Genomic DNA, 10,519 nt, shown 5'->3' on the forward strand with positions numbered 1-10,519 from the left:
AATTTAAAGACAAAACCACCAAAGACTTAGACACACTGAAACAAGAACTTACAGCCCTCAAAGATATGAAAAATACAGTAGAATCCCTCAGTAACAGAATGGAGCAAGCAGAAGAAAGGATTTCTGACATCGAAGATAAAGTCTTTGAACGCTCCCAATCTCTCAAAGAGGAAGAGAAATGGAGAGCAAAAATGGATCACTCACTCAGAGAACTCTCAGATAATTCGAAAAAAAAACAACATAAGGGTTATAGGAATTTCAGAGAACGATGAAGTGGCTGCCAAGGGCACAGAGGCCCTTCTACATGAAATTATGAAAGAAAATTTTCCAGACATGCCTAGAGAATCTGAAATTCAGATAGTAGACAGCTTCAGAACCCCAGCACGATTCAACCCCAATAAGCCATCTCCCAGACATATCATAATTAGCTTCACTAAAGTTAGCATGAAAGAGAAGATTCTCAAAGCAGCCCAGCGAAAGAAAACTATAACGTACAAAGGTAAGAATATTAGAATAACTGCAGATCTCTCTGCTGAAACTTTTCAAGCCAGAAGAGGCTGGTCATCAACTTTTAATCTCCTAAAGCAAAAAAACTTTCAACCCAGGATCTTGTATCCAGCTAAACTGAGTTTCATCTATGATGGAGAAATTAAATACTTCAATGACATTCATATGTTGAAAAAATTTGCCATAAGTAAACCAGCTCTTCAGGATGTTCTCAGACCTATCCTCCACAATCACCAACCCAATCCTATACCACAAAAGTAAACTCACTCAGAAACTTCGGATCAAACTCCAACTTCCACACTGGCGAAAGGATTAAAAATGTCCACTGGACCTTTGAAAAACTCGATATCCAAAATTCCACCAGACTTATCAATACTCTCCATCAATGTGAATGGCTTAAACTGTCCTCTAAAGAGGCATAGGTTAGCTGACTGGATACAAAAACTCAAGCCAGATATTTGTTGCATACAAGAGTCACATCTCAACTTAAAAGACAAATACAGACTCAGGGTGAAAGGATGGTCATCCATATTTCAGGCAAATGGTAATCAGAAAAAAGCAGGTGTTGCAATTTTATTTGCGGATACAGTAGGCTTTAAACCATCAAAAGTAAGGAAGGACAAGAATGGTCACTTCATATTTGTTAAGGGTAATACTCAATATGACGAGATCTCAATTATTAATATCTATGCACCCAACCAGAATGCACCTCAATTTATAAGAGAAACTCTAACAGACATGAGTAACTTGATTTCCTCCAGCTCCATAATCGTTGGAGATTTCAACACTCCCATGGCAGTGTTGGATCGATCCTCCAGAAAGAAGCTGAGCAAAGAAATCTTAGATTTAAACCTAACCATCCAATATTTAGATTTAGCAGACATCTACAGAACATTTCATCCCAACAAAATTGAATACACATACTTTTCATCAGCCCACGGAACTTACTCCAAAATTGACCACATTTTAGGTCACAAGTCTAACCTCAGTAAATTTAAAGGAATAGAAATTATTCCATGCATCTTCTCGGACCATCATGGAATAAAAGTTGAATTGAGTAACAACAGGAATCTGCATACCCATACAAAAACATGGAAGTTAAATAACCTTATGCTGAATGATAGCTGGGTCAGAGATGAGATTAAGAAAGAAATCACCAATTTTTTGGAACAAAATGACAATGAAGACACAAACTATCAGAACCTCTGGGACACTGCAAAGGCAGTTCTAAGAGGGAAATTTATAGCACTGCAAGCCTTCCTCAAGAGAACGGAAAGAGAGGAAGTTAACAACTTAATGGGACATCTCACGCAACTGGAAAACGAAGAACATTCCAACCCCAAACCCAGTAGAAGAAAAGAAATAACCAAAATTAGAGCAGAATTAAATGAAATTGAAAACAAAAGAATAATAAAACAGATCAATAAATCAAAAAGCTGGTTTTTTGAAAAGGTCAATAAAATAGATAAATCTCTGGCCAACCTAATCAGGAAAAAAAGAGTAAAATCTCTAATATCATCAATCAGAAACAACAAAGACGAAATAACAACAGACTCATCAGAAATCCAAAAAATCCTTAATGAATATTACAAGAAACTTTATTCTCAGAAATATGAAAATCTGAAGGAAATTGACCGATACTTGGAAGCACGCCACCTTCCAAGACTTAACCAGAATCAAGTGGAAATGTTGAACAGACCCATATCAAGTTCAGAAATAGCATCAACTATACAAAACCTCCCTAAAAAGAAAAGCCCGGGACCAGATGGTTTCACGTCAGAATTCTACCAAACCTTTAAAGAGGAATTAGTACCTATATTACTCAACCTGTTCCAAAATGTAGAAAAAGAAGGAAGACTACCCAACACGTTCTATGAAGCAAACATCACCCTGATCCCCAAACCAGGAAAAGACCCAACAAGAAAACAAAATTATAGACCAATATCACTAATGAACATAGATGCAAAAATATTCAACAAGATCCTAACAAACAGAATCCAGCAACACATCAAACAAATTATACATCATGACCAAGTTGGTTTTATCCCAGGGTCTCAAGGCTAGTTCAATATACGTAAATCTATAAATGTAATTCAGCACATAAACAAATTAAAAAACAAAGACCATATGATTCCCTCAATTGATGCAGAAAAAGCTTTTGATAATATCCAGCATCCCTTCGTGATCAGAACACTCATGAAAATTGGTCTAGAAGGGACTTTTCTTAAACTGATAGAGGCTATCTACAGCAAACCCACAGCCAATATCATATTGAATGGAGTTAAATTGGAATCATTTCCACTCAGATCAGGAACCAGACAAGGCTGCCCATTGTCTCCATTGCTTTTCAACATTGTAATGGAAGTTTTAGCCACCGCAATTAGGGAAGAAAAGGTGATCAAGGGTATCCATATAGGGTCAGAAGAGATCAAACTCTCGCTCTTCGCAGATGATATGATTGTGTATCTGGAAAACACTAGGGACTCTACTACAAAACTCCTAGAAGTGATCAAGGAATACAGCAGCGTCTCAGGTTACAAAATCAACATTCATAAATCGGTAGCCTTTATATACACCAACAACAGTCAAATTGAAAAAGCAGTTAAGGACTCTATCCCATTCACAGTAGTGCCAAAGAAGATGAAATATTTGGGAATTTACCTAACAAAAGACGTGAAAGATCTCTATAAAGAGAACTATGAAACTCTAAGAAAAGAAATAGCTGAAAATGTTAACAAATGGAAAAACATACCATGCTCATGGCTAGGAAGAATCAACATTATCAAAATGTCCATACTACCCAAAGCAATATATAATTTCAACGCACTCCCTATTAAAGCTCCACTGTCATATTTTAAAGATCTTGAAAAAACATTACTTCGTTTTATATGGAATCAGAAAAAACCTCGAATAGCCAAGACATTACTCAGAAATAAAAACAAAACAGGAGGAATCACACTACCAGACCTCAGACTTTACTACAAATCGATAGTGATCAAAACAGCGTGGTATTGGCACAAAAACAGAGAAGTAGATGTCTGGAACAGAATAGAGAACCAAGAGATGAATCCAGCTACTTACCGCTATTTGATTTTTGACAAGCCAATTAAAAGCATTCAGTGGGGAAAAGATTCCCTATTTAACAAATGGTGCTGGGTGAACTGGCTGGCAACCTGCAGAAGACTGAAATTGGACCCACACCTTTCACCATTAACTAAGATAGACTCTCATTGGATTAAAGATTTAAACTTAAGACATGAAACTATAAAAATACTAGAGGAGAATGCAGGGAAAACCCTTGAAGAAATTGGTCTGGGTGAGTATTTCATGAGGAGAACCCCCTGGGCAATTGAAGCAGCTTCAAAAATACACTACTGGGACTTGATCAAACTAAAAAGCTTCTGCACAGCTAAGAACACAGTAAGCAGAGCAAACAGACAGCCCTCAGAATGGGAGAAGATATTTGCAGGGTATATCTCTGACAAAGGTTTAATAACCAGAATCCACAGAGAACTCAAACACATCAGCAAGAAAAAAACAAGGGATCCCATCGCAGGCTGGGCAAGGGATTTGAAGAGAAACTTCTCTGAAGAAGACAGGCGCACGGCCTTCAGACATATGAAAAAATGCTCATCATCTTTAATCATCAGAGAAATGCAAATCAAAACTACTTTGAGATATCATCTAACTCCAATGAGACTAGCCTATATCACAAAATCTCAAGACCAGAGATGTTGGCGTGGATGCGGAGAAAAGGGAACACTTCTGCACTGCTGGTGGGAATGCAAATTAATACATTCCTTTTGGAAAGATATATGGAGAACACTCAGAGATCTAAAAATAGATCTGCCATTCAATCCTGTAATTCCTCTGCTGGGCATATACCCAGAAGACCAAAAATCACAACATAACAAAGATATTTGTACCAGAATGTTTATTGCAGCCCAATTCATAATAGCTAAGTCATGGAAAAAGCCCAAGTGCCCATCGATCCATGAATGGATTAATAAATTGTGGTATATGTATACCATGGAATACTATGCAGCCTTAAACAAAGATGGAGACTTTACCTCTTTCATGTTTACATGGATGGAGCTGGAACATATTCTTCTTAGTAAAGTATCCCAAGAATGGAAGAAAAAATACCCAATGTACACAGCCCTACTATGAAACTAATTTGGGACTCTCACATGAGAGCTATAACCCAGCTACAACTTAACAATAGGGGGAAGTGGGAAAGGGGGGCGGTGGGTAGAGGGAGGGGAATCGGTGGGATCACACCTGTGGTGCATATTACAGGGGTATTTGCGAAACTTGGTAAATGTAGAATGTAAATGTTTTGGCACAGTAACTGAGATAACGCCGGAAAGGCTATGTTAACCACTGTGATAAAAATGTGTCAAATGGTTTATGAAGTGAGTATATGATGCCACATAATCATATCATTGTATACAGTTATGATTTAATAAAAAAAAAAAACAAATATGAAGTGACCATTCTCATCCTTCCTTACTTTTGTTGGTTTAAAGCCTATTGTGTCTGGAAATAGAATTGTAACAGCTGCTTTTATCTGATTACCATTTGCCTGAAATATGGATGACCATCCTTTCACCCTGAGTCTATATTTATCTTTTAAGGTAAGATGTGATTCTTGTATGCAGCAAATATCTGGCCTGAGTTTTTGTATCCAGTCAGCCAACCTGTGCCTCTTTAGAGGACAGTTTAAGCTGTTCACATTAATGGAGAATATTGATAAGTCTGGTAAAATTTTAGGTATCGAGTTTTTTGAAAATCCAGTGGACATTTTTATTTCTTTCACCACGGTGGAAGTTGGAGTTTGATCAAAAGTTTCTGAGTGAGTTTACTTTTGTGGTAGAGGATTGGGTTGGTCATTATGGAGGATAGGTCTGAGAATATCCTGAAGAGCTGGTTTGGTTATGGCAAATTTCTTCAACATATCAATGTCATTAAAGTATTCAATTCTCCATCATAAATGAAACTCAGTTTAGCTGAATAAAGGATCCGGGATTGAAAGTTATTTTTTTTTAGGAGATTAAAAGTCAATGACCACCCTCTTCTGGCTTGAAAAGTTTCAGCAGAGAGATCTGCAGTCATTCTAATATTCTTCCTTTTGTAGGTAATGGATTTCTTACGTCTGGCTGCTTTCAGAATTTTCTCCTTCATATTAACTTTAGTGAAGTTAATTATGATATGCCTGAGGGATGTCTTATTCGGGTTGAGTTGTGCTGGGGTTCTGAAACTGTCTGCTATCTGAATTTCAGAATCTCTTGGCATGTCTTGAAAATTCTCTTTCATAATTTCATGGAGAAGGGCCTCTGTGCCTTGCAAAGCCACTTCCTCACTTTGAGGGATTCCAATGAGGTGGATATTACCCTTCTTCGAATTATCCCAGAACTCTCTGAAAGAATGATCTGTTTTGCTCTCCATTTCTCTTCCTCTTTGAGAGTTTGGGAGCATTCAAAAGCTTTGTCTTCAATGTCAGAAATCCTTTCTTCTGCTTGCTCCACTCTGTTACTGAGTGATTCAACTGTATTTTTCAGATCTTTGAGGGTTGCAAATTCTTGCTTCAGTGTGTCAAAATCTTTGGTGGTTTTGTCTTTAAATTTGTTAAATTCTTGAGACAACTTTTGGAATTCTCCTCGAATTTCTAATTCTGACTTTTGAATTGCTCCTGGAATTTCCAATTCCAACTTTTCCTCTATTCTATTAATCTTGTTTGCCATCCAAATTCTGAATTTGATTTCTGACATCTCAGCCAGCTGTTTATGAGTGGGACCTTCAGTTACATCTGCCATATCTTTCCTTGGGGTGGGTGGGTGGGGCGTTGATCTATTCTGGTTATTCATGTTACCAGAGCTTTTCCACTGATTCCACCCCATGACTATTTTACACCATTTGACTTTTCCCCTGGAGCTTTGTCAAGGACCCGTACAGTGCTATGGCCTGAGAAACTGGGGACCTGTTTGGTGTGGTGGGGTTAAGTGGCTCTGTCTTGTTTTCAGTTGGTCTCTGTCCAACCCTAGTGAAACAGTTACTCTGGGTTGAAGTCTCAGCTGTGGAGAAATACCAGCAATTAAGTCACCCCGCCCCTCCACAAGTAACAATTGGAAAAGGAAAATCAAACCTTCCTACAACCACACACCCAGGGCACCACTTGGATAGTCCTCGGGCGATTGGCTCAGTTCAAAAGTTCCAAATCAGTTGTCTCAGTCAGTACCTGTCTCAGGTGGGAGAGTTTAAAAGGTCTCTGGCAACTAGATCACAGGGGTCTGCTGACAACTCAAATATGACTTGCTCTAGTGCTCCGTGAAGTCAGGAGGACCCACCCAGCAAATATAAGGTAGTGGAACAACAATGTGAATGTACTTTATGAAGTTTGTTTATGCAGAGTAAAATGCAGGGAGCAGAGAATAGACATGAGAGATTGTTTGAGTAGTTGCTGTTGAATTTTACTTCTGACTGATGGTACAGCACAGCGCCTTTACTCTTTCCCTGACTCAGGACAATTTTTCCTTCTCATCTTGGATAGTCTCCTCGCTGTAATTTGTGAGAAAGTCTGATTGAGACGAGGAGGGACCATTAATTCACTAAGTCAGGGAAAGATTCAATTATAGAGCTCAAGGCACAAGACCCTTTTTCTGATGGTCTAACATGGCCATGAATAATACCAGAAAGTACCTGTAGGAACTGCATTTAGGATCTGATATATGGAAATTGGTCCCAAATAAAGAAGTCCTAAGAGAAACAGTCTGAGCCCTCCTTCAATTTCCCTATTTGCCAGCAGCCTTCCTTCACGTTGTCTCATTTGACATCACATGATGTAACACAGCTGCTCCAAGGCTAAGACTCTGTGAGCATCTAGCTGTTAGCATGGTTCTCATGGGGGACAAGGACCTGTGGGATGTGTCCTTATTTCACTATATGATTACTCACTTCTAATATGTTGTTGTCATTTCTAGCACAGAGTTAACACTGAAATGGAATCATATTGTCTGGAGGATCTGTGGATAAGTCCAATGTAATATTACAAATTAATTATAAGTTGATACAACTTTAGGGAGTCCAATTTGATATAAAATAGAAAAGTTTACACAGTTGTTTAAAATTATGTACTTGTAAATGTATAGTAACATGTGAGAATTATATTGCCGTGTATTTGGTAATGGTAAAAAACCAGAAACAACTCAATGGCCATCATATTAAATATGTAAAATATGTCTATGCAAATGTTTTTCCATTCTGTAGATTGAATTTTCATTTTCTTGACAATTTCCTGTAATGAGCAAAAGTTTTTAATTTTGATGAATAGAAAAAATTTATCTATTTTTTTTCTTTTTTTTTTTTTATTGTTGGGGATTCATTGAGGGTACAATAAGCCAGTTACACTGATTGCAATTGTTAGGTAAAGTCCCTCTTGCAATCATGTCTTGCCCCCATAAAGTGTGACACACACTAAGGCCCCACCCTCCTCCCTCCATCCCTCTTTCTTCTCCCCCCCCATAACCTTAATTGTCATTAATTGTCCTCATATCAAGATTGAGTACATAGGATTCATGCTTCTCCATTTTTGTGATGCTTTACTAAGAATAATGTCTTCCACTTCCATCCAGGTTAATACGAAGGATGTAAAGTCTCCATTTTTTTTAATGGCTGAATAGTATTCCATGGTATACATATACCACAGCTTGTTAATCCATTCCTGGGTTGGTGGGCATTTAGGCTGTTTCCACATTTTGGCAATGGTAAATTGAGCTGCAATAAACAGTCTAGTACAAGTGTCCTTATGATAAAAGGATTTTTTTCCTTCTGGGTAGATGTCCAGTAATGGGATTGCAGGATAGAATGGGAGGTCTAGGTTGAGTGCTTTGAGGTTTCTCCATACTTCCTTCCAGAAAGGTTGTACTAGTTTGCAGTCCCACCAGCAGTGTAAAAGTGTTCCCTTCTCTCCACATCCACGCCAGCATCTGCAGTTTTGAGATTTTCTGATGTGGGTCATTCTCACTGGGGTTAGATGATATCTCAGGGTTGTTTTGATTTGCATTTCTCTAATATATAGAGATGATGAACATTTTTTCATGTGTTTGTTAGCCATTCATCTGTCGTCTTTAGAGAAAGTTCTATTCATGTCTCTTGCCCATTGATATAAGGGATTGTTGGCTTTTTTCATGTGGATTACATTGAGTTCTCTATAGATCCTGGTTATCAAGCTTTTGTCTGATTGAAAATATGCAAATATCCTTTCCCATTGTGTAGGTTGTCTCTTTGCTTTGGTCATTGTGTCCTTAGCTGTACAGAAGCTTTTCAGTTTAATGAAGTCCCATTTGTTTATTTTTGTTGTTGTTGCAATTGCCATGGCAGTCTCCTTCATGAAGTCTTCCCTCAGGCCAATATCTTCCAGGGTTTTTCCTATGCTTTCTTGGAGGATTTTTATTGTTTCATGCCTTAAATTTAAGTCCTTTATCCATCTTGAATCAATTTTTGTGAGTGGGGAAAGGTGTGGGTCCAGTTTCAGTCTTTTACATGTAGACATCCAGTTCTCCCAACACCATTTATTGAATAGGGAGTCTTTCCCCCAAGGTAAGTTCTTGTTTGGTTTATCAAAGATTAAGTGGTTGTAAGATGTTAGTTTCATTTCTTGGTGTTCAATTCAATTCCAAGTGTCTATGTCTCTGTTTTTGTGCCAGTACCATGCTTTCTTGACCACTATGGCTTTGTAGTACAGACTAAAATCTGGTATGCTGATGCCCCCAGCTTTCTTTTTGTTACTAAGAACTGCCTTAGCTATACGGGGTTTTTTCCGGTTCCATACAAAACGTAGAATCATTTTTTCCAAATCTTGAAAGTACGATGTAGGTACTTTGATAGGAATGGCATTGAATAGGTAGATTGCTTTGGGAAGTATAGACATTTTAACAATGTTGATTCTTCCCATCCATGAGCATGGTATGTTCTTCCATTTGTTAATATCCTCTGCTATTTCCTTTCTGAGGAGTTCATAGTTTTCTTTATAGAGGTCCTTCACCTCCTTCGTTAGGTATATTCCTAGGTATTTAATTTTCTTTGAAACTATGGTGAAGGGAGTTGTGTCCTTAATTAGCTTCTCACCTTGACTGTTATTGGTGTATACAAAGGCTACTGACTTGTGGACATTGATTTTATATCCTGAAACATTACTGTATGTTTTGATGACTTCTAGGAGTCTTGTGGTTGAGTCTTTGGGGTTCTCTAAGTATAAGATCATGTCATCAGCAAAGAGGGAGTGTTTGACCTCCTCTGCTCCCATTTGGATTCCCTTTATTTCCTTGTCTTGCCTAATTGTATTGGCTAGAACTTCCAGCACTATGTTGAATAGTAAAGGTGACAGAGGACAACCTTGTCTGGTTCCAGTTCTAAGAGGAAAAGCTTTGAGTTTTACTCCATTCAGTAAAATATTGGCTGTGGGTTTGTCATAGATAGCTTCAATCAGTTTTAGAAATGTGCCACCTATGCCTATACTCTTCAGTGTTCTAATTAGAAAAGGATGCTGGATTTTATCAAATGCTTTTTCTGCATCTATTGAGAGGATCATGTGATCTTTATTTTTGCCTCTGTTAATATGGTGGGTATGGACTTGCGTATGTTAAACCAGCCTTGCATCCCTGGGATGAAGCCTACTTGATCATGATGAATGACTTTTTTGATGATAAGCTGTAATCTATTGGCTAGGATTTTGTTGAGAATTTTTCCATCTATATTCATGAGTGAGATTGGTCTGAAATTCTCCTTTTTGTTTGGGTCTTTTCCTGGTTTTGGTATCAGGGTGATGTTTGCTTCATAGAATGTGTTGGGGAAGATTCCTTCTTCCTCAGTTTTTTGGAATAATTTCTGCAGTACAGGAATAAGCTCTTCCTTGAAGGTTTAATAGAATTCTGGAGTGAAGCCATCTGGACCAGGGCATTTTTTAGTTGGAAGCTTTTTTATTGTTTCTTTGATCTCAGTGCTTGAAATTGGT

Source organism: Nycticebus coucang, chromosome 11 (genome assembly GCF_027406575.1).
Source record: "Nycticebus coucang isolate mNycCou1 chromosome 11, mNycCou1.pri, whole genome shotgun sequence".
NCBI classification, from domain to species: Eukaryota; Metazoa; Chordata; class Mammalia; order Primates; family Lorisidae; genus Nycticebus; species Nycticebus coucang.